The following is a 25933-nucleotide window of genomic DNA, read 5'->3' as shown; positions in this document are numbered from 1 at the left end:
TGCTTGCCTAGCATGCTCAAGGCCCTGGTTTAATCCCCAATACCACCAAAAGAAAAAAAAAAGATTTTGGGTTCTTTATATATCCTGGAGATTAGTGCTCTGACATGTGTGAGGCAAAAATTTGCTCCCAAAATGTAGGCTCTCTGTTCACCTCATTGTTTCCTTTGCTGAGAAGAAGCTTAGTTTGAATTCATCCCATTTATTGATTTTTTATTTTATTTCTTGTGCTTTAGGAGTCTTGTTAAGGAAGTTGGGCCTAATCTGACATGATGAAGATGTGGGCTACTTTTTCCTCTATTAGGCGCAAGGTGAGACCTATTTTCAATAAATGTCTGAGGAAGCCCGATTGTATTATGAATAGCCAAATTGGGTCGTCTCTCATCCTGGCAATAAAGATCTTCTAGGCAGCAACTGTTGACCTCATATTATCCACAGTGCCCTGTAGCATGCTCTGCATATTATGCTGAATGACAGTATAGATTTCAGTCAATGGAAAATAAAATGTTTGACATGTAACTGTAAAAATGGTCAAGTGATTCTGGAAATCAGAAGAGCTGATTCAACTTTTCTTTCACACACAATACAAATTATTTGTGCTGTTACTGCTATAATTTACTCAGAACACCTTATCACAATCGATTGTGTTTCCTCAACATGTCTTCAGAGTACATGTGTAATTTGACACAAAATTTTGTTTTAAGTTTATTGACAATTTTCATCTCCATATGTTTCATATGATTTCATAATAATATCATGCTTCTCACTTTAGACTTTGTTGTCCACAATATTTTTGATAATCAAATGTTTCAATATGATCATCACATTAACCCAAGATAAAAATTTCCAGCAAATGTGTTTCTTTTTAAAAAAGTAATTGGGCCAAATATTAAAATAAAGCTTTTCTATTTTGTCATTTTATTTCTACTCTCTCATGGTCCATAAAGATCCCAACTTCCAATGTAGCTTATTTACTTGTCCTAAAATAAGTACAAGAATACTTAGCAATGCTAATTCCTCTCTAAACAAATCCCTGTCTGTCTATATACACATGACTCATATTCTTTCCTTCCTCTAGTGATCCAAGAAATGTGTTTATTCTATTCCTTCACATTTACATCTGGGAATCTTATTAGCAGAAGTAAAAATAAATAATTTTGCTTAAATAGCTTTGCAAATCTATCCTCCCTAGAAAAGTCACACTTATTGTCCAGCACTCTGAAAATGCTTCATCATTTTTTAAAATGCTCTAGCAATTTTGTAAATTTTAATTTGCTTAAAAATCTGTTTAAAAAATATACTTTAATATTCTCATTTTACCTAAGCACCTAATGTCAAATTAGAGCAAAAACTTCCAAAACAGTGCTGTGTGGGGAGGCTGTGCTTGCCCATTAACATCCTCTCATCCCTGCAGGGCATGTGTGCCAGATCTCCCACTCCCAGTACCCCTGTGTCTTTCCCTGAGTGCTTTTGCTAGCCACTTCACAACAGGTCAATTGTGCCGGCGAATTAGCATCACTCTGCAGGAGCCATCCACCAACACGGAAGGGAATTAGTAAATAAATATCTCAGATCCTTTACCTCTGGGTGGCAAAGAATACCACTGAGATGCATGTTCTACAGAAAATCCCAGAGACACACCCCCTTCACACACACAGGTGGACGTAAAACCCAGTAGCCCACATGGCCAGGTAGTTTACCTTTTTATTGACTGCTTCCCTCCTGGTATTTTTTTTTAATTCTACTGATGTTCGCCTCACCTCCCAATTACACTTTCTGTACCCCCATCCTTCTCCCAGGATATAGTTCTGTGAAAGCCCAAATTGAGATCCCTAGTAAGATAAGAAGTCTTGAGTAGAAGGTCCCTAGGATGGGATTCCAGAACTGAATGATTGACTTGTCAAAGGGCAATCAAAGTGGTAACAATCCTAGGCATGCTGTGGCAAGTCAACTATTAAGACTTAACCATGCCCTTTTGTTGGCTGGGTAATGTGGGGGTTTTTTGGTGTTAAGATTTTTGTGTTCTTTGTATATTCTGGAGATTAATGCTCTATCTGCGATGCAGTTGGTAAAGATTTTCTCCTACTCTCTAGGCTCTTTCTGCACACTCTTAATTATTGCCTTTACTGTGAAAAAGCTTTTTAGTTGGATACCATCCCATTTATTGATTCTTGATTTTACTTCTGCGCTTTAGGAGTCTGATGGAGGAAGTCAGTTCCTAAGTCAACATGATGAAGAGTTGGGCCTACTTTTTCTTCTATTAAGCGCAGGGCCTCTGGTCTAATGCATAGGTCCTTGATTCACTTTAGTTTTGTGAGTGATAGGAGTTCAATCTCATTCTACTACATATGGATTTCCAGTTTTCCTAGCACCATTTGTTGAAGAGGCTATCTTTTCTCCAGTGTATGTTTATGGTTCCTTTATGTAGAGGGAGGTGACTATATTTGTGTGGGTTCATCTCTGTGTCTTCTATTCTGTTCCACAGGTTTTCTGTTCCACAGGCTAATACCATGCCATTTTTGTTCCTATAACTCTGTAGTATAATTTAAGTTCCGGGGTTGTAATACCTTCTACATCACTTTTCTCACTAAGGATTGCTTTGGCTATTCTGGACCTCTTATTTTTCCAAATAAATTTTATGACTGCTTTTTCTATTTTTATGAAAAACATTATTGGAATTTTATTAGCAATTGCATTAAATCTATATAGCACTTTTGGTAGTAGGGCCATTTTGACAATATTAATTCTGCCCATCCAAGAACATGGGCAATCTTTCCATTTTCTGAGGTCTTCTTCAATTTCTTTCTTTACTGTTCTGTAGTTGTCATTCTAGAGGTCTTTCACCTCTTTTGTTAGATTGATGGGCAAAGGAACTGAGCAAGCACTTCACCGAAGAAATACGAATGTTCAAAACAATATATGAGAAAATGTTCAACATCTCTAGCAATTAGAGAAATGTGAATTAAAACTATACTAAGATTCCATCTCCCTCCAGTCAGAATGGCATTTATCAAGAATACAAATAACAATAAATGTTGGTGAGGATGTGGGGGAAAAGGCACACTCATACATTGCTAGTGGGGTTGCAAACTGGTGCAACCACTCTGGAAAGCAGTATGAGATTCCTCAGAAAATTTGGAATAGAACCACTTTTGACCCGGTTATCCCATGCCTCTGTTTACACTCAAAGGACTTAAAATTAGCATATTACAGTGACACAGCCACATCAATATTTATAGCAGCTCAATTCATAATATCCACATTATGGAACCAACCTACGTGTCCTTCAACAGATAATGGATAAAGAAAATGTGGTATATATACACAATGGAATATTACTCAGCCATAAATAAGAATAAAACTTTGGCATCTGTAGATGAATGGATGGATAAGCCAGTCCCAAAAAACCAAAGGCTGAATGTTCTTTCTGATATGTGAATGCTAACCCATAACAAGGGAGGGTGGAGGGAAAGAATAGAAGTCCATTGGATTAGACAAAGGGGAATGAAGAGAAGAGAGGGGGAAGGGGAATAATAAAGATAGTAGAATGAATCCGATACAACTTTCCAATCCTTCTATATGTATATGAATATACAATCAGGGCAACTCCACAATCATGTACAACCACAAGAATAGGATCCTAATTAGAGTAATACTCCGTGTATGTATGTATGTATGTATAATATGTCAAAATACACTCTACTGTCATGTATATCTGAAAAGACCAAATGAAAAAAGACTCAACTGTGATGAACAGGATATGAAATAAGTAGAAGAAAAATATCTAGGGCTGGGATTAAGGCTCAGTGGTAAAGCACTTGCCTGGCATGTGTAAGACACTGGGTTTGATTCTCAACCCTGCATAAAATATAAATAAATAAAACAAAGTTTTTAAAAACGTAAACAGATTGAACTCATCTTTAAAAAAATGGGACAGACTTGAAAGAAAGAAATATCAGTATTTGAAAGATTGGGTAGTAATGTTTATTAAAAAATATGAAAATGGGCTGGGGATATAGCTCCGTTGGTAGAGTGCTTGCCTCACATGCACAAGGCCCTGGGTTCAATCCCCAGCACCAAAAATCCTATGAAAATGGTTGGTTGTTAAGTGCAATGGAAGTACTGAAGAAGAAAGAAGATAACAGATGGGCTCATGCTCCTGCCACCTCCCCTCCTGTACCCCCTTGACTGAAGGTGTTCTGTAACCTGGAAGGGAAGTGCTGGGAATTAATGACCTCCAGGAGCATTCAAAACAAGATTAACAGGTATTGATGTGTAAATACCCACCCTCATTCCTTGGATGAGTTGTGTTCTGCATTGGTTCTCAGAGTTTCCTCATCAGCAATAAGCTCCAGTAGCCCATATTGACTTGATAAAACAATTCTTACTGACTGGCTTCATTCTTTTTCTCACTTACCAGTGCTCACGTTACATCCTACTGATACTCTAGTCCTTATCTCAGGGCCAACTTTAAATAAATCCATCATCAATAGGACTTCAGTGTTGTAGCTAAAGAACTAGGCAAAGTCATGAGGAATCCAATCAGATCCCATTTAAACAATTATGAGATTTGGGCCCTACCAGGTGAAAGAGAAGAAAGAAAGAAAGAAAGAAAGAAAGAAAGAAAGAAAGAAAGAAAGAAAGAAAGAAAGAAAGAAAGAAAGAAAGAAAGAAAGAAAGAAAGAAAGAAAGAAAGAAAGGAAGGAAGGAAGGAAGGAAGGAAGGAAGGAGAGAGAGAGAAAGAAAGAAAGAAAGAAAGAAGAAAGAAAGAAAGAATTAATTAATTCAGAATAGGATCAAGGGATAAAGAAATGAGTTGCATTTTATTCATTGATAAAGCAGTTATGAGGAGGAAGAATTAGATTTTATATAAACTGATTTTCAGGGACTTGAGTAGGCTATCAATTGTCCCCTCCTTCTATCAGTGATGGAGACCCTGTGAAAGCCACTAGACAGAGGTTTCACTCTGCCCTAAGTCCTCAACAGTGTTTTAGGATAATAACCATAGTGTGATCCAAACAAAATGACCATCACATCTGCAATTTGTTCATTCTAGAAGGTCTTGGTAAAGTGACACCAATTTACTGGGTAGAAATGCTTCCCTATTTTTTTTTCTCCAAGAAAAAAAAAATAGGTTAAAGGAGAGAGAAGAAAAATAAGCCAAATGCCTAGTATTCCTATGTTAAATGTTAGAAAAACATATGAATCGTTGGCATTAAGGGTATAATAATTAAGGGCGGGGCAGGGATGTCACCAGCTCTTGGGAGGCTGAGACAGGAAAATCAAAAGATCAAGGCCAATTTAGGGAGGTCCCAAACAACTTAGTGAGACCCTGTCTTAAAATAAAAAAATTTTAAAAGAGCTGGGATGTAGTTAATTCCCCAGCACCCCTCAGCCTAAAAAAGAATATAATAATTAAGGGAATGTAGAATCTGTTAGATTATTTTTGTGTCTTCATTATAAATGGGCAATTATATAATTATTTTAGACTAATAAAAATGAGTAAAAGAAACAATGGGCTTATAAGCACTATAACAACACTTAAAATAACTGATATTTATAGATTCTTTATAATTTAATAGATTTAACAGGAAGTCCTGATTGTTCTGATCATTTAATTGCTTGGAAAAAATCAAACATATTAATTTAATGTGCTCCCTAAAATTAAATTTTAAAATATACTAGATATATAAAAAGAATGATTAGGTGTATGAGTTTAAATTTCAAGCTCAAGAAAAAACACTGGAGTTTGGACTTTTAATTTTAATAAATCAAATATTTTTAAAAATGAAAACAAGGATAAAGAGTCTTTTCTATGAACAAGAGCTGCTGTTGAGGACAACCAAAAGACCCATCTTTTGAGAGGTTGGGATAGAGTAAGCCCATGTTTATAACTACTGTGGATTTCATTTCTTAAAAGGGGACAATCTAACAGCCCACAGTTACCCTGAATTATTTCTCAAATCATTTCTCAATGATTTGCATTTTCAATCCCTTCACCATCTTGTCTGCATTGCAAAAAATCTAAGTACTGTCTGATTCTTCCGGGAAATATTTTCTGTATCTTCCTGTGAGGGTCACAACTTTCAGAGATTTTAACACAACCCCAATTTGATCCTGCAACTGTCTGGTCTTCAGCTTCAATGTGTAGCTATATTGAGAGCTTGTCCCCACCTCACCACCCACAACATAAAGTGTGAAAAGAACTGTGCCTTTCCATTGCTTCTCCTCCCCCACCCATTCAGAATGATGTCATTGCTCTATCCCTGTTTTCCTCACTAATTAAATTTTTACAATTATACAGGAAAAAGTATCTTTTTTTTTTTTTGTACCAGGGATTGACCTAGGGGCGCTTAACCACTGAGCCACATCCCCAGACCTTTTTTTTATTTTTTATTTTGAGACAGGGTCTCACTAAATTGCATAGGGCCTTGCTAAATTGCTGAGGCTGGCTTTCAACTTGCAATCCTCCTGCCTCAGCCTCCAGAGCCATTAGGATTACAGGAGTGCACCACCCTGCCTGGCTAAGTATTGATTTCTTTAAGTAAATAAAACTGCTTTATTGTTAGGACTTGAGGTATGTGAGAGTGTTTTTTAATTTGTTTGTTTTCACTGTTTTACTTTAATTACTTACCTAAAACATTATCTTAGCTCATTAGGTGGAATCTTTCTATGAATTTCCCAGATGGTTTCAGGGTGCTGCCAAGGTAGATAAAACAAGGCACTGTGATTGTCCCATTTTTTTCTAGGTGGTATTGAATAGTAATCATTGTATTTAATTTACATAAATGGGCACTTCAAAGAAAATAAGGAAAATGCTTAAATTTGTTTCAATGTTGGTCACCATTCGCAGTCAGAAACTGAGAGACCAAAAATGAAAGCAGCCAGTTGAGAATTCTTCATCTACCCCAACCCAAACCCAAACATAAAGCCTGTGGCAGCCCACCTCCCCTGGAGTCTCAGGACTACTGGGAAAGCCTAGGACAGCCTTAGAAAGTTCCCTTTTGTGCTTTCAATCTCCCAAACCCATTCCTCTGGACAGATGAGCTCAACTACTTCACCACAAAAATAAAGACTTATCCCTTATTTTTGGCCATAAAGTCCACTAGCTTACAGATCTTGTGCACCTACTGTGTGTCAGGCAGCATACTGAGGAAAAAAAAAAATCCCTAAGAGTAGGATGCAGTCTCTGCCTTCCAGAAATGCCTAGCATGGTAAAGGAAAGGATGCAGAAAAAACATTTGAAATATAAATCTGAATGTAATAGGATAGTAATTCATAAGACAAGCAGAGCTTTTATCAAAACATGCAGAAGTAAAAGATACACCTACCTGGAATTTCTCCATGAATTCATGCTAATACCTGTCTGTTAATTTGTGATTATTTTCCTATTTGTTTAACTCCTGCCTAGTGTACTTTAGAAAAATATGAGAGAAATATGTGGATTACTGATAATCAAGGAGAAAACTTACTATTACTTATAATGTGGAGTTCCAATTACAGATTGCTATTTAAAATGTTACTATTGTGTTGTTGTTTTTTTGAATGAAAAACATTTATTTTTATTTATTTTTTCTTTTTAAATGAATGTAGATAGATAGAATAAGTAGGTAAACAGATAAATTTAAAAAACAGAAATAAGGGGATCTGGAGTTGTGCCTCAGGGGTAGAGTGCTCACCTAGCACGTCTGAGACCCTGGGTTCGATCCTCAGCACCACATAAAAATAAATAAAATAAAGGTATTGTGTCCATCTACAACTAAAAAAGAAATAAATATTTTTTTAAAAGAAAGAAAGAAAGAACATATTTTATAGTATTCACTGATTTACCTCTTTCTAGAATCTTGTACTCTCTGGAATCCCAAGATCCTTTTCTCCTTTCTAAAACTTCTTCCATAAGAAAAGAAAAAGTAACAAAACAAAACAACAACAACAACAAAACCATGAAAACCTAGTATTTCGGTTACCTACAGAAGTATTTAAAAACCTCCTCCAAATTTCAGGGTCCTAAATCAACACTCCATAACACCTCACTATTCTGGGATTGGCTGAGCTCAGTTGGCTGGTTGCTCTGGGGTGTCCCCTTCTGGAGCCTGGAACGGATTAGAGCATCCAAGATGGCCACTTACATGTATGGCAGGTCGGTGGGAATGGCAGAATGGTCAGGTTCACTTGTAACACTGGGATATCAAGAAGTCTCTCCCTCTCCCAACACACACACTTTGTAGTCTTTATAGCCATCACAAAATATTTACTGAGCCCCTTCTAGACCAGACGATGATCTAGGTGTTGGTGATGCAGCAGTAACCTAGGTAGAAATCTATCTACTTCATAAGTTTACCACCCACCCACCCCAGTTAAATAATTTTAAGTAGTTGCAAATATTTTGAAGAAAATTCAAAAGACAATATTATAAAGAAATAAGAGAGCAGCTTTTAATGAGTTTTTCTTAAATGAATGAATGAATGAGCATTTAGCTTCTCTCAGAAGCACAGCACCATTAACAAACTAAATAAAAATAAGAAAAGGATTTGACGTTAACATTTGTTTAAGTTAGCAGATTAAGATAATATAAATTATTTCAAAGTGAAATCTGGATTAACATATTACTCAAGGACTAGAGAATAAAGTATGATTGACTTTATTTGCCACTAATAAATTTTAATCACAGACGATGATTAAGTATATCATGGCACCACTCATAAAATTGTAGAAGTAATTTTTCACTTATTGTCACTGTTCATTTAATTTTTGTCATGATATAAAAGAATATCATCGATATAGGTAACCAATTCTGGTCAAATAAACACATTACAAATCATTTGAAAATTGAAATTAATGTAGTAAACTATAATAGCACTGAGACTTTAGTTCTTGAGGTAGTTCATTATTGAAATATTTACAGTGTACTGTAAGCACAAAACAAATAGAGCCTTTTAAAAATTCGTGAATCACAATGACCTCAGTTCTTCAGTGACCATTTTTAGCAACAGGAATATAGATGTGTGTGTGAGCAAAAAGACAGTCATGAAAAGATAACCATAACCTTGAACTAGGGTTCAAAAACTCTAAAATTGTATTCTATTTTTGCCAATGTCACAGATCATATAACTTTATGCAATAAAACTTAATTTGTCAGCCCTTTCTAGTCCACTGGAAATCCCACCTCCACCACAACTCTGTAACAGCAAGCAAGTCTCTTGAATATGAAAGGGATGACAAGAGCCTGCCCAACTCACAGAAATGTTATGGAAATCAAACTATACCATACACATAAAAATGTATTGTAAAGATTTTTAACATTTTATATATATGTAAGGTGTATTATTATCACTAAGTATTTATGATGTAAGAGCTTGAAATATCACTGTGGGAGATGATTCTGAAGTCATTTGAAACTTAAACAAAATCACAGTTCCATAAAAGAGAGCAGACACTTAAAAATCAACTCTTGCTAGACCATTTCAAGCATTGTTTTTATGCATGGTACAAAAGAAAGTTCTATGAAACTATTACATGCTATGGATTGCATGATACATGTGTAATACATGTCAATTTGGGGGATTTAAAATTTTTTAAAAAAATTGTCTCAGAATCAGTGAACATGATAATTTCTTTCCAATTATAAAAAGTAATTTATATGTGTTGAAAACCTAAAAAATACAAGGTGTTCACAGAAACAGAATATCAAGTACTAGAAAAACTAGATTGAATTAGACTTTGTATTATTGAAAATCCAGAGGGGAAAACATCAGTTAGGGTTAATGTAATTCAGCAACCAAAGGCTAAGGCAAAAGTAGCTTCTTTCCATCCATCTGCTCTGCTTTTCATAGCATCTGCCTTCCTGAGACAAGCTTCCCTCATGGTATCAGTTCCAGGTGTCCTATTTGCAACTCTACATTCTCTAGCATTTTAAGCAAGAATTGTTGCTCTACTAAGATTGTCTAAGTCATCTCATCTCACTTTAATTGTAACTGTTTCTATATAAATTAAAAATGTTCAAGAAAACCACATGGACCACATGTGGAAGGTGGTAATATCCAAAGTTAAAATCTATTACTAGAATAAAAAGAGAGGAAAAGAATGTGTAAAGCAGTGATTGTTAATTTTGCATGTCAACTATGGAGCCCAGTTGTTTGTCCAAATGCTAGTCTTGATGTTGCTACAAGACTATTTTGTAAATGTGATCGACATCAGAATCCATAGACTTTAGGTAAGGCAAATTAACTTCCTTAAGGTAATGGTCCTCATTCAACAAGTTGAAGGCCTTGGGAGAAATGATTAAGGTTTCCTGAAGAAGAAAGACCTCTCTTCAAGACTGTAGCATAGAAACCTTACCAGACTTTTTAACCTGCACAGCTCATTTGCAGAATTCAGACTCAAGACTGCAACATCAACTCTTAGTGAGCATCCAGCCTGCTGGTTTCCCACCAATTCCAGGTTTACCAGCCTCATAAGCATGGAGCCATTTTCGAATCAATCTTTCTCTTCTGTCCCCTCTCACACTGTGTGTATGTGTATGTGTGTGTGTGTGTGTGCATGTGTGCATATAAAAGTCAACCAAAAAGTCCATTAAAAACTGAAAACTATAAAAATGAATAGAAATCTCCTATAATCCAGGATGCCACCCTTTTGAAATATTTTCTTCAACTTTGTCTACCTACTTACTTTTCTACCCATAGAAATATAGAGGAACTTATTTTATTCAAATAGTGTCATACTGGTTATACAATATTCAAAATCTTTGAATCTTGTCTTTAATTCCTAAATATATTAAAGTTACCATTTTTCCATGCCCTTAAATATTTTTATATGATTTTTTTAGCACTTATCAAATAATCCATCACTCAACTAAACTACAATCTCTTTTAACTATTTGATGTTTCTGGGCTTTTTGATGATTGCTTTTCATTCCTTAAATCCACAGGGTGCTTTCCTGATTTGAAAAGCCAACTAGGCACTGCCTCTGAAACCTGAAGTCTCTAGAGGTCAGGATCAAAAATGTTGCACTTGGTTCCACTTGGTGCAAACTAGAGCTCATTATGAATAAAGAACATGTTGCCAACTTGGCCTTTAGCCAGAGTGAGTCTGGCCTGGCATCAAAAAATATCACTAAACCATGAAGATCCATACCCATCATAAAGGTCTTTGTGGCAGTGATGTGGACTCCTGATTCCCGCTCTTCTGTCAGAATCACTGTTATGAGCATCCTTTTGTTTTCAAGTGACAGAGTAATATTGTGATTTGTCCAAAATTTCTTTCATCTTATAAGATGTTCATAAGAATGAAAATCAACAAAGAAAATAAAAAGAAGAGGAGTTCTAAATAAACCTGCAGGGAGTCTCCGTAGGAACATATTTTGCATTCTATATTTCCTCATTTACACTCCCAATTATTAGATAAAAAGTCCATGTGCACTCATGAGTGGTGAACAGAATGGATGTTCTTGGGAAACAAAGAAACACATGGTAGCGTGGCAAACCATGTTAGTGTTTCTCCAAAGCACAACTGACTTGGGGGTTTTGGGAGCCAATTCTCCCACCACTGCAGGTTTTATTCTCCACCCATTATCCCCATTTACAGAGGTCCTGACCCAAATCCCCAGAGTAAGCATACAACTCGTAGCAGCTGGATTTCTCTGAGACAGTTAAGTGGCATTTTTTTCTAATTGCTCTTCTCAGAATTTAGATAGGGGATAAAACCATTTTGTGAAATGGTGATAGTAATGGCAAGATTAATTTGTGGATATGGTTAGATGCTATTTTAGCAAGACCTTGAAATGTGGCATGTGGTTAGCATTTATTTCACCGATACAGATAATCTTTCTCTTTAAGAAAAGGATTTCAAGGTCTCTTGTTCCACTATTTCACACATGTTATGTTTCCTTTTTTATTTATTTGTCATATTCAAAAGCAAATTGTTACTTTGTAAATTCTGGGTTTATTTTTGAGATGAATATTAAGCTTTCCACCTAAATATTGCTTGGAGACTTGTGTAAAATGTATTTGTGATCTTTATCATACCTGTTAGCTACAAGATTGAAAGGACTTTTTTTTCCTACATACTGAAAGAAGAAAGCTTTTTGTAGGTGTGAAAGTTACTAACTTACAATAAACTTATACTGAACTGTTTTTTAATAAATGAGGTTGGTAAATTAACAGAGAAATAATACAATATGGTATAGAAATTTGGGATTGAAAAAACAAAAAGGAAAATTCAAATCAGAAGAGATTTATGAATCTCTCTTGTTCTTTTATTTTTTTTATGGATTCATCTGAGCCTTGGGTTCTACTGGAAAACACCCTACATTAAATAAATTCCAATTTAATATGGAAAATGGAACATAAGTGCTAGAGATTTTAAATAATAACATGCCACAAAGCCACAAAATGAGAATATCCAAATTTAAACAAATATCTATTTGCCCTTATTTAACTACAAGTCTACATTTATGAGATAATTGGTTAGAAATAGAATTCTATGAAACCTGAAAAGAACAGTGGTTAATTATCTGCCTGCCAATTCTTACTAAGTATAAGGTAAAGGAGAAACAAACTCTTTTTCTCCTCTTACATAGTCAATACTCTACACTTCTTTTTTTTTATTGTTGGTCGTTCAAAACATTACATAGTTCTTAATACATCATATTTCACAGTTTGTTTCAAGTGGAGCACACAATTGGTGTTAGCTAAAGAATTTCTTGAGTATTCTACTCTACACTTCTGATCACCCAATGTGGAGGGAGGAGTTCCCACACGTCAAGAAATTCTTTAGCTAACACCAATTGTGTGCTCCATAGTTTAACTCAATCCTGAGACTCTCTACTGGGGAAATAGCTTCAGATCCCACGGAGGAAGGGCTCAATACCACGAAACTTCTTCCCAATTCAGATGCCAATTGCAAATCTGGTCATGCAAAATTTCTGAACAACCAGCTATAATCGGAGTTCCCACAATCCCCTCCTGGGATTGAGTTAATTTTCTAATGTGACTCACAGAATTCAGGGAAATGTTTACTTAAATTTGGCAGCTAATTATAGGACATTACAAACAATACAGATGACCAACCAGATAGAAGAGATGCACAGGGCAAAGGAGAGGAGGGGGGACTTGGAGCTTCTATGTCCTCCCTGGTGAGTCATCCTGGTAGCACCCTTCGATATTCAGCAACCTGGCCTCTCTGAACCCTGGAGGCTTCATCACATACGCACCTGATCAATTATGAACTCAATCTCTAGCTCCTCTTCCACTTTCCTGGAAAATGAAAGTGGATCTGGAAGTTCCAAGCTTCTAATCCTGTTTTTTTCTTTCTGGTGACCAGCCCCTATCCAGGAGCCCACCAAAAACAAAAGACACTTGGAAAGATAAATTCCAGAGGATTCAAAGCTCTGTGTCAGGAACTGCATACCAAAGACCAAATATTAAGAACAAAAGATACATATAGTACCCCTTACATGGGTTTTAGTAGCTCTGAGACAGAAACAAGGGGCAGATACTATATAGATATATAGATAGAGATAGATTTTCTATTATATCATAATATAATAGTAAATGGAGGGAAATGGCATGGCATGAGAGATATCATCATAACTTAGCAAGAATGTGCTATGACAGGTTGTTCCAGTAAGCAGTGTATAAAGAGTAAGAGCAAACATTGTGCCCTGGTTTACAGTGTTTATGATTCCTAAAGGAGCATTTGTGCAGCAGAATTAGAAAACATTCACAATTTTTATAACTTATGAAAGAAAAACAATGTCTGGCTTGAGCACCAAGGATTTAGATGGGGGAAAATAAAATGAAGTGTGAGAGACAGACTATCTTACAACACAGATCATGGCTTAGAGAACATTGGAGGGATAGCAAAATATTGAACGTGGAGAACTGGCACAGGACAATAGGCTCTTAAATAAGTCAAGTGTGAACCTAGTCCAGGTGTGCGATTAATATTCTAGGATTGTCTGTTTAGTAATGATCTGTTCCTATTGCTATTAGGGGAAGTAGCTGATTCTTAATTATTTTTGTTTCACTATAAATAGTTACAAATATTTAATTGCTTTTAAAGAAACAATATATTTTTTAAAGCCAGCAGTTGTAGAAAGGGATGAAGATCAAAACATTAAAGCTACTGTAAAACTGTAGACATCTCCCAGGAATGCCTTGGGCACCTCTGACTTAAAGTGTCCTCAACTGAACTCTGGTGTCTTGCTGGATATCTCCTTTTATCGTCTCTAGTCCCACTGTCCACTCAGACTGGGGAGCTGCAAATCTGGGAATGACCTACCCATACACACACACACACACACACACACACACACACACACACACACCCCTACTGAAGACCCTTGCTTTGGAGATGTCTCCCCTCCTTCACCATTGGCATGGCCTGAGGTCCTCCCCATCAGTATCGGCTGTCATCCTCCACTTCATGCTGTTGCTGAAGTCATCTTGCTAAAAACAACTCAGATCAAAGGTGACTCTTTTCCAATACCTGTTTTGGTTTCCTTCTGCTCACACACTCTTATAGGTGAGGCATTTCTTAACTTGCACAAAGGTAATTCATTTGTACATGACATTAATATATAATTAATATATAATATATATAATATAATGCATTATATGTTATAAGAAAACAAAACTGAAAATGTAAAGCATGAGATAAAGGAGAAATAGCCCTATTATATATTGTACTTATTAATGGTAGGTAAAATCTTTTGCTTCCACCAAAATGTTTAGTGAGAGTAATATGGTTTCATATTCTTCATTATTTACAGAAATATTTCTTGCAATAGGGACACTGATAAATCTGGTTCTGAGTGCAGTTTGTTTCTGTGTTTAGGCTGATGGCTGTCAGAGCTGCTGAGACAGAAAGCCATGTACACAAACACAGGAAGTATATCATTGGATGAGATTATGAAACTATGACTACTCATTTTTCACAACCATCTATCAGTTTTACAAGGGATTTTGTGAAAATTTATTAATAATTATATTATTTGTGCTATCTTCAATTTTAGAAATAATTTGTCCTTTTTGTAAAGCTTAAGTTAATCCAACTAGATAATGAAATACATAAATCCACTTAGGCAAATATATGCAAACTGCTAATAAATTTTAGTTGGCTTTAAGAGAGAATAAAATAGTTAAAGACATCCCTTCCATGTTGGGGATCCTGACCCTTCCCTCAGAATTCCTTGGACCTGGTAAGTATCCCTGTCTGTCTGACACAGAGGTTAAGTAAGGAAGCCAATGTCAATCCATATGTTACTTATTAGTAAAGCCTGGGGCCTTTCAACAAATTATTTAATTATGCCTTCAGAATGTACTGATATAAACACTATGGAATAAATTGATTCTATTCACCTGTTCTGATGAGCATATAAATATATATATATCCAACTTATATCTTGAATATGAGTTTATTTTCAGAGTGTTATAAAATCATAAATACTTCTGTTCACATAATAGCTTTGCATGAATCAAGGTAATATTTTGCTTCTTTTGATGTACAGTAAACACTATAATGTATATCCCAAGATACATAATGTATTAAGCTTAATTTCATGTTTTATCCTATGTTACCTTATGGAGACAGCAGTTTTAGCTAGAAATTGGGACTTGGGTGAGTTATTTAAGCTCTCCTCTGAATTTCATCTATAAAATGATAATACTTTTTTGCTAATTCACAGATATTTGGTCCTTAGAACATATACATGCTTTGAAAGTGGGACTATTTTTATTGTGACACTCCATTAATAGATGCTAGAGTCAATGCAAGGCAATGATCCCTGTGAACCGTCATCTGATGCCACTTTTACCATCCATCTTAATAAACACTATCATATCTTGGTAATGAACACTTCTGTCTCAGTCTAACATGGTATTTCCAATACATTTATAAGTGGTTCACTGTAGCATATCTCTTGAGGTTATAATTTATATTTAAAGCAGTATTGCAACTCAGCAAGAACCCAGAGGTAAAAATTAGATAAATGAAAAGGATTTGAGCAAATAATTTACAGCATTAACTGATGAAACCCTGCCTTTCCTTTTTAGTTCCTTGCATTAGTTATTTGTGGAAATGTATAATGCAAATTCTCAGACTCCTAGCTTTAAAGAAGTGGTCATATTACATAAAAATATTTGGGAATAGTTTTATAAAGAGTTAAATGTTTTAAAAGTGGAGTAGATGTTACTGACATCTGTAGGCTGAGGCAATATAAATTTTTTAAGATCAAAAATGCTATTCAGTGACCGGTAACATATTATATCTAAATAATATATCTGCATGGCTATTTTAGTCAGCTTATGCAACAAGAACAATTCAGAGAAGAAAAAGTTTATTTGGGCTTGCAGTTACAGAGTCCAAGATCGGCCAACTCCATAGCTCTGGGCCCAACATCATGGTGGAAGGATATGACAGAGGAAAGCAGTGTAGGACATGGCAATTAGGAAGTAGAGAGAGAGCTTCCTTTGACAGGAAATATTAAGAACAAAAGATGCATCAAGCATCCCTATCACTTAGGAGTTTACATGGGTTTAGCAGCTTTAAGAAACAAGGGGCAGATACTGTATAGATATATAGATATAGATACAGATAGTTGTCTTACTATATCATAATATAATAGTAAATGGGGGGAAATGGCATGGCATGATATCATGGCATGGCAAAAATCAAACCAAAAGACACTCCCAGTGGCCTACTTCCTCCAGCCACACCCTATCTGCCTACAGTTACCACCCAGTTAATCCCTATTAGTGGATTGAGCTATAGATGAGGTTAGACCTCTCATATCCTAATTATTTCATCTCTGAATGTTCTTGCACTGTCTCACACATGAGCTTGTGGGGAATACCTCATATCTGAACCATCACAATGGCATTCTAGATTTATAGCATTTATCAATACTTTATTTCTTTTAAGTATGTCAAATGTTAGGAGATGTACATAGCAAGTAGAGTTGACATAACCTCAGCCCTTTGGAAAAAGCTCCCAGTTAATTGAAGATTTTTTTTTCACATTATTATCAGTAATAGCTCCCCTTGTTTGTGGACTGATTTTTACTCACAAAGCAATATTTCAATGTTCTCATGAATATGAAAAGAAATTTCTGTCAAGGGTATAATTCAGATAATGATGAGAAAGCATGAAACAATTTGCTTCTGCTGAATGATTTCATTCTGTCTATGGCCATACCACCCTCAAAGCTTTTGATCTCATCTCAAAGATTTTGTTCTTTGTATACACACATTCACTCCTCAAATAGAGAATGGCCACCAGTGTCTTTAAAATTAGAACATTTTCTTTTCTATTTTTTTTTTTTTTTTTGGAGAGGTACCAGGGATTGAACCCAGAAGCACTTAACCACTGAGCCACATACCCATCCCTTTTGTTATATTTTAGTTAGAGACAGGGTCTCGTAAAGTTGTTTTGGGGCTAAGTTGCTGAGGGTGGCTTTGAGCTCACAATCCTCCTTCCTCAGCCTCCCCAGCCACCAAGATTACAGGCATGTGCCACCATGAACAGCAAAATGGAGAACATTTTCTTATGTTGCTATACCCTTTCTTGTTTAACGCTTGGTGTGCTCCCCAGAGAATAATAAAATGGAAGACCTTTCCCAGCAGCTATATCATAGAAGAGCTCAAAGGATCAATGCCTACAGTAAACTGAGCTTGGATAAGTCATAAAATGACCCTGACAAATTGAATTTTTTTTGCTTTTAAGTTTTTTCTTAATAATATTGCATAATAACAACATTAATGTTTCCCCAAAGATAATACCACCACATGTAATGGTGCATTCCTTGAGCTGATAGTATATGCTTGTCTTTTAATATAGCTAGACAGTTTTCACTTTAATTGTATCCCTATCCCTCCTACATAAAATGGATTCCTGTGGAAGACATTACTCACACTTATCAAGATTTCTACTTTCCCATTCCTTCTAAGTACATACTCGTTAGACAATGATCCGGTGACTTCCTTTGACCATTGAGATGTGAAAAGTGAACTGTGTCCCTTGTGGGTGGAAGCACTTATGTTTGGTGAGCATTTCTCCATACTCTCTTCCTCTGCAATGGTGCTTGTGTTAGTCAGCTTTTCATTGCTGTGCCCCAAATACCTGACATAAATAAATTAAAGGAGAAAAAATTTATTGTGATGCATGGTCTCAGAAGTTTTAGACCATGGTTGACAGGCAACACTGCTTTGGGCCTGAGATAAACATAACATCATGGCAAGAGGGAAAAGAGTGAGGAAAGTTGCTCAGCCCATGGTGGCCAGGAATCAGAGAGTAAATAAGGAACCAGAAACAAGATATAGTCCCCAAGGGTATACCCCCAGTAACCAACTCCCTCCAGCCATGCCCCACCTGCCTATAGTTTTCACCTCCTCCCAGTGGTCCATTCAAATTAATCCATCAAATGGATTAATCCACTGGTGAGGTTAGAATCCTCATGATCCAATCTCTTCCCAAAAGTTTCACCCCTGGACTGTGCTGTTCTGGGAATCCAGACTTCAACATATGGACTTTTGGGAGGACATTCCAGATATAAACCATAACAGTATTCAAGGAGATGTCACAGGAATGAAGCAGGCTAGAATGAAGAGTTCCCTGGAGATTTTACATGAGCAGAAAATTAACTTGGTTTATTAAACCACTGATATTTTGATGGCGTTTGTGACTGTGGCATAATTTAGCCTATCCTGACCAATACAATTTCTTACTCAATTCACACTGATCACCATTATGCAGCAGTCCACAGCTGCAGAGGGTGACTGTTATACCAGTAAATCATGTTGATACACGGTTGACTCCAGTCACCAAGGAGCAAAGTATTAAAGAAATACTTGAGAATAGCAGGAAGGCAGCTGGGATAAATCATACTGTGTATCCACACTCTTGCCAGGTCCTAGGATTAGCTTGAAGGGCTACTCACAGTCATCTTGGTTTATCACCAAGGAAATATCAGTTTTATGGGAGGAGGGAGTTTAAATAAGACACAGTAAAGGCTAATGGGAAATTCAGTGGAAATGCATAGAAAGTAATTGGAAATGCAAAAAAAAATGGGACTTGAAAGCAGGTTGAGAAACTGGTATGGATTCAGAAGTAATCTGCACTGACTTTAAAGTTGAACATAAAACATTAATAAAATTTCTGAGGCAAAAAAAGCACAGAGGAAAAAATACAAGAAATGAACTTCAGAAAACACTTGTATTTGGGGGATAAAGAAAGGAGGAAAAGCAAGAAAGGAAGAGATGGAAACTCTAATGACAACACCCATTCATTTTGAGAGCTAAGAATATCATATCTTCATTAATAAATTCATTTAAATTTAAATTTCAAGGTTTTTAATGAGGATAAAAAATGTCCTATTCCTTAACAATCCATTTACTCTCTGATATTAAAATGGATTGCACATCCGGCAGGCAGCTGGACATTATCTGTAATAAAAAGCAAAATGATTTTTAATTCAATGCCTCAGAACCAATTTATCAAGATTTCAAGTAGAAACTGAAGAACTTTTTGGACACATATGATTTTCTCTGCATTACTGTCATGCATTTATTCAACAAATTTGTCCTCTGTGCCTGGCATGCTGTAGGGATTCAGCATTGCTCTTGTGCTAGCTATCTCAGGCCTGTACCCACTTCACACACTGCTCCCCTAACAGGCACTTGGGCTTTGTGCCAGCTTTGTCCCTTCAAGGACAACCTTGAGAATTCATTAGCCAATATCTTCTGAACCTGGTAAGTGCACCGGCCACTACACTAGGCACTGTATAGGGGTGTTTTCATTTAATCTTAAAGACAATCCTATGAAGCGGGAGTTAGTATCATCCTGATTTTACAGCCTGGGAAGCTTCAAGGTTAAGAAACTTGCCAAAGGTCACACAGCTAGCAAGTGGTGTAGTCATGACTCAAAATAGGGGACAGATGCCAAAGTCTGCTCCCAGCTTTGCTACTGAAAGTTCCAATCCTGGAACTAGCAGCACTGACATTACTCAGGTGTTTGCTGGAAATACAGAATCTCAGGCCTAACCCCAGAGGCACTCAATCAGAATTTGGTTTTAACAAGATCCCCAGGGGATCCCTGTGTAAAGTTTGGGAAGCACCGTGTTAAATCACTTCACTATGAAGACTACAGTTTAATAAATACTAGGGGAGATACATCTTTCCCCCTGAGGAGTAATTTTGGGGGAAAGGTAAATGTATGCTCTCCAAGGGCTAAAGGAAGGATTCGAAAAACAATGTCTTGTTGTTTCAAACACTGGAGAGTATTAAGAGCAGCAAGGGTCGGGATTATTTCCAAAAGCCGCAGATACTGAGCTGGAGTTTGAAGCCAGAACATTTTCTCAATTCATTTCATTAAAAATAGGTGCTGTTCCAAATGGACAAGTGCCCACATCAGTAATCTTCCGGAGTTAGCTTATCCAGCCCAGATTTTATTTTCTGAATAGAATCCAAATATCAACAGCATCAACAAGCAGATTTGAAAATTCAATAAAAACATACTATTATTAAATCTTCAATCGTGTTATTTAGCTTAGAATTGCTTAGTTTAATTAATGATGTTCACGATATAGCAGTTTGCCCCTCATTATCAGTTCTGCCCCAGACATAAGCGCAAACAGTTGGTGTAAAGAGCAGCTGCACTCCGGTTGGTGTGTGGACCCCGGTATGGCATAGCCTTCACAAGCCCTCTCGGCAAGCCACGCTGGCCTCCTGGCTCAAGATCAGCCCAGTTCTTTTTACCACTGACACCTTCTTCCCTGTCACCAGTTCAATCCGGCTTCCTAGGGCCTGAACCCGCACTTTCCAGCGAGTCATCTTGGACCTGCGGGTCCTTCCCCAGCTAGGGTCTCCACCTGCACCCACGGCCCAGGGAGGGGGGCAGGGGGCGCTGGCTGGACTCTCAAGTGGACTAGCCTGGCCACGGTGGTGGCAGACGGCTAGTCACGTGCGGCGGTCGGGGCGGAGCGCGCCGGGCCGAGTGGGTGGAGAAAACAAAGCCCCCAGCTGTCAGCAGGAGAAGGAGGCGACCGCGCCGGAGCAGGTGAGTCAAGTGCATTTAAAGCGGTACCGCCCTGGCGCACCCAGACACCCTTTGCCCTGGCTCAGTCCCTCCCAAGCTGGGTTCTAGCCGCACCTCCTACCGCCGCCTGGGTCAGCAGCCTGCGGGTTGCACAGCGAGCGGAACTGGGGGTCCCCGAGACCAGTAAGAAGTTGTGCAGGCGTCAGTGTCTTCCCTTCCCGGGTGCACCCCGCGTCGCTCCCGCCGGCGGTCTCTCTTTTGGGGCCCCAGCGCCCCGCACCCCAAGAAAAGGGTGGGAATCGGGGCTGCCACGCTGGCAGAAGGAAAGTGGACTAGCTGAGGGGCGAGGGCTGGGGCAGTCCAGGATTGGGGGAGCTGGCGTCGGTGAAGGAGGGGATCCTGTAGGTGCGAGCACGCAGTGAACAGCCTTAGAAGCTGGACAGTTGAGGCGCAGGGGGCTAAGAGCTGCTGGGGACGCTGGCAGAAGCTGCGCACTTTGGGACACACCAGGAAGTGCAGCGCACTGGTGCCGTTCGGCTGGGGAGCAACCCTTAGCCCCCGATTCTGCTGTCGCCCCCAGCGCTTCCCCTCCGGACGACAAAAGTCCCATCACTTCTCCGATAGGAGTTCTCGCTCCTGGCACCCGAGACTCAAAGAGCCCTGGTGGGTGGAAAAGGGAGCGGATTATTATTTTGCGGCTAAGTGGTTCTTTTGCAGGGAACACCCCGAGTTAGGGGTGAAACCCACTCTGCTTTGGTAAGAAATTCTTCTGTCTACATTTACAGGGGCTGCGCCAAAGCCAGAAGTCCCACAAAGGGCCAGAAGGAGGGGTGGGCGCATAAAGACCCTCCCCTCTAAACCTGAAGCGTTTGATAATGCAGACCTTTGAGACACCAAAAGAGCTAGTTGTATCTAGTCACCCCTTGAGTTACTTTGTCAGTCCAGGGCCCGGGGACATGGGCGGGGGGTGGGCAGAGCTGAAACCTCGCAGGAAGGGGCGCTGCAGCCATTTGATCAGGAGGAGCCTTTGTCTTAACCTCCAGTCCCCTTCTGCTAGTCCTCGCCGGGCCAGTAGCGCGGTGGAGTAATGAATATTCCGAACATTAGTTGTTCCACCAGCCGCCACTGCGATCGTCCCTTCCCTGCGGGTCTTCTCCATCACTTGCTCAGGTCCGATCCTTTTCCAAAAAAAGAAAAGAAAGTGGTCCAGACCCACTAGGAAAAAGAGGTCACTGAAAGCACTATAATGCATTCAATGCAAAAGTAAGGGTTAAGTGTTCAAACCACGGCCCGCCTGCGCATGAGGAGTCGCAAGAACTTTCTTGATTAGCATAGTATCTGCCCTGGAGCCGTGCTGTTAGGCGGAGGTTCTGTCCCAGACCAGGTGAAGCGTGCAGTCTTGTCTCGATTGAGGTCGGAGTAGCACCTGCTTCTAGACAGAGGACCCGTGGTTTACAGCTTTACGGAGCAGGACACTGTGGGATGAAACAAAACGGAGATCAAAAGGTAACCGAAGAATAGTAACATTTGGTATGCTTTCTTGGACTCTAAATTTGAGGAAGGTTTTAGCAAGCCAATGGGGGGTTTTAGCAAGCAAAAGGAGGAGCCCTTGCTCTTGCAAGCGCCCCTCCTGGAAATGCTCCCTTGGGTTGCTGCCTTTCTTGTCTTCCAAACTAAGACATTAGTAAGGGGCTGTTGTCAGTAGAGCTTTAAGATAGGAAGGAGCCATGAGCCCATGCAAGGGTTCTTAAACTAAATTGACATGTTTCAGACGTATGGGAAAGACCATGGTTCTCCAAACCACTGGTTCCCAAACTTTGCTGTATATTAGAATCACCTGGGGAATTTTGAAAAATCCTGGCGTCTATATCAGCTCTCAAACCATTTAGATCAGATTGGGAGTGAGAACTAAGCATTAGTGAGGGGGGGGGGAGGCCAAAACATTTTAAAACTCCAGGTGATTCCATTGTAACCCAGTTCCATGTAACACACTTTGGGAACCATTGTTGCAAAGGCAGAGTTCAATGGCCAGCAGCAGCAAGCATTGCAAGACAAGATGCCAGTTTAACTACTTGAGTGGGTGAGAGAGAAGCAATGAAACTAGGGTGCCGATGAGTAACACCCTGGGACAGGAGACTGTCATCAGGCAGCCTGACTGGTGGTGACACCTACCACATCATTTTTCCCTTACCCACCTAGAGTCTGGTTGTTGTTGGAAAGATCCAAGTTCACTGTCAATGCATGGTTTCTGTGCTGTTGTTAAGGGAACCAGTTAGAAACTTTCATTCCTGTGATGACTCATGTGTAGCAGGCAGCAGGGAAACCCAGCAGAAACAAACCCAGAGCAGCCTGGTGAGTCAGCAGGCTGCAATCCAAAGCCAGCCCGGTGAATAGGAAGCAATTACAGCAAGTTGCTTATTGACACGCACACATGCTGCACTCCATTGAAAGCACATTTTAGTGTCTGATCAGAATCTGCTTGTAAAAACTGCTCCCTTTTTCAACACCCAATCCTCCCTGCTTCATCTAATGCTCTCTGCTTTTAAGAGGAAGATTCAAGCCAAGCCAACTAGACATCTTGTAATTTCCTTTGAGGAAGGCACATTAAAAAATGAAGAAAATGTAAACTGGTTTGGGTTATTTCAGTTATGTGAAGCAGAAAGGGAGAATTTGTAACACATTTTAATACAAAAAAGTCAAATATTCTTTGTATGTTCATAGATGATTTAATGGAGCTATTCAACTAGAAAATGATTATAAAACATTGCATATGAAATTAGTTTGCTATTGACCAAAGGTTTCTTGCTTAAAAAAAATTTGTTTAAAGATTCAGTTGAATAAACTTATTATTTTTCCTATTTTTATTACTTTCAGCTTCTTTATCTCTTCCTCTCTTCATTACCATCACTCTATCATTGCCTAAATGCTTTCTTCTGTATCTTTAGCAGTTTTAAAAGAGAACAACAGTGCTTGACATATAGCAAGCTCTCAATATTGTCTGCTATTGAAAATCATTTGAACCTATCTTATAGCACCTATTTGGAATTCTATTATCTACTAGGGGCCTTTATGTCTGTGTCCCCATAGAACCATGCACAAGACCCCTTGTGATATATATGTTGCTTGTGTGTACTGAAGATTATTCAAAAGAGAGGAGAAACATTGGAAAACAAAGCCTTCTAAGTACATTCAGTTTTATAATTTTCAGACATCCATTCTGGATATGAAGAAAGCAAAATCCTGTTATAATTCTTAAGTGCTATAAAATGATAGTTAATTTAGACTTCCATTTTTACACAAACTTAGCATTTTGAGTATAACTGATATTTGTTATAACATTTAATCATGCCCTCATGATCAAGGATTCACTTCACAGAACTTCTTTCTCATTATGGAAAAAAGTACATATCCCAACTGTGGGTGCCTTGAGGAATTTAGTAGTTTAGGAGTGTTATTGCAGTGTAGGTTAATAGTTAAACTGCTTTTATTGGCATCTGCCTTCTGCTCTTATTAAAACAGGACAAGTAGGGACTAGGGAGATAGATCAATGGTAGAACACTTGCCTAGCATGTGCAAGGCCTTGGATTCAATCCCCAGCACAACATCAATAACAATTAAAAAAAAAGAAAGTACATTTCAATAACCAGCATATTAAAAAGTGGCAAGTTGGAAGTTAGAAGTTGGCTGTTTCTTGACAAAAAAAAATAATAATAATAAATGTTAATAAGAATTCCCAGAGGAGAAAAAAATAACAATGTAAATGTATCCATTCTCACATCTGTACAGCTTAGAAAACAGACTGGGGGTACACATCTAAAGTTGTTACCCCTTTTGGAGAGGTCTAAGATTTGAAAGGTTAGGTGCAGTCTAGAAAAGCAGGACTGGTAAGATAAACGCATATCAGTCAGAAGCTCTCCATCAGAGGATGATATGTGCCTAATTCTGTGATATTTACAAATAGCCCAAAGGGGTGGGGCAGAAAGAAAGGGTGTTATCTCAATTTTAGAAGCTCTGAAGTTTTTGAGAACAGATGAGAACCACCCAGTCTCATTACCTTCAATTAATAGAGCCCTTTGGTCTAAACAACTGGGTAAATGATATTCCAAGATAACATAGGGGAAAGTGAAGTGACCATCCAAAGTGGCAATACTGTGGTTAGAATACTAGATTATTGACTTCTTCTCCCATGTCTGTTACATTATATGGGTTTATGTTGTGTCACTTAGAGGTTTTGGCTAGACAAGATCAGTTCTAATTATCTCCTCTTTCCTTAAAATAAGAAAAACTATTCTCATATGTCATGTGATTACTGACTTTACTTATAAATAACCTCTGGATTAGGTCAACCCCAATCTGAAACATCTTTAGCTTCTTATCTAGATAACCAAGGTAATATGTTCTTAAATCTTTCCCCAAGTTATAGAAGCATAAACTCTTTTGTTTTAGGGACCCCTAAAGGTTAGTCCCACCTTTCAGTGAAATTTAAATGCCTTGTGCAATATCTTCTCTAAGGAGTATTCCAACTTATGCTTGAATGTTTCCCTGTAAACACATTCCAGTCATGGGACATCTCTGCAGAACTTTACTGTTGGAACTTTTGGGAACAGCAAAGAACAATCCAATTCTTCTCCACAATTTACCTGCAAACATCTGAAACATTGAAAGGGCTGTATCTGAGCTCAGTGGAGGAGTACTCATCTGGCATGCTTGAGGCCCTGGGTTCAACCCCCAGCTCTGCAAAAAATAAATGTATTGTTCTTAATCTGAAGTAAGAAAAAAAAATCTATAGGATTTCAAATCTTAAGTCCACAAAATGTTTGAGGAGTATTCAAAATTATGGTTTGTTATATAAGAGCTTCATAAGATGGAATTACTGGAAAATTTTTTTCCCCAAAATTACTGCTGA

The 25933-nt window shown here is 38.1% G+C and overlaps 1 protein-coding gene across 1 annotated transcript in view; it reads left to right on the top strand.

The window, feature by feature from the left end:
* The first annotated feature begins 21022 nt into the window (after positions 1-21022).
* Mapre2 (microtubule associated protein RP/EB family member 2) overlaps positions 21023-25933 on the top strand; it is a 152026-nt gene continuing 147115 nt past the window's right edge. The window contains exon 1 of the mRNA XM_077792227.1: positions 21023-21048. The gene's annotated coding sequence lies outside the window, so the exon portion shown is untranslated. The remainder of the gene's footprint in view (positions 21049-25933) is intronic.

The sequence above is a fragment of the Urocitellus parryii genome, chromosome 13 (assembly GCF_045843805.1).
Source record: "Urocitellus parryii isolate mUroPar1 chromosome 13, mUroPar1.hap1, whole genome shotgun sequence".
Taxonomy (NCBI): domain Eukaryota; kingdom Metazoa; phylum Chordata; class Mammalia; order Rodentia; family Sciuridae; genus Urocitellus; species Urocitellus parryii.
This window is presented reverse-complemented; position numbering and strand designations above follow the sequence as displayed.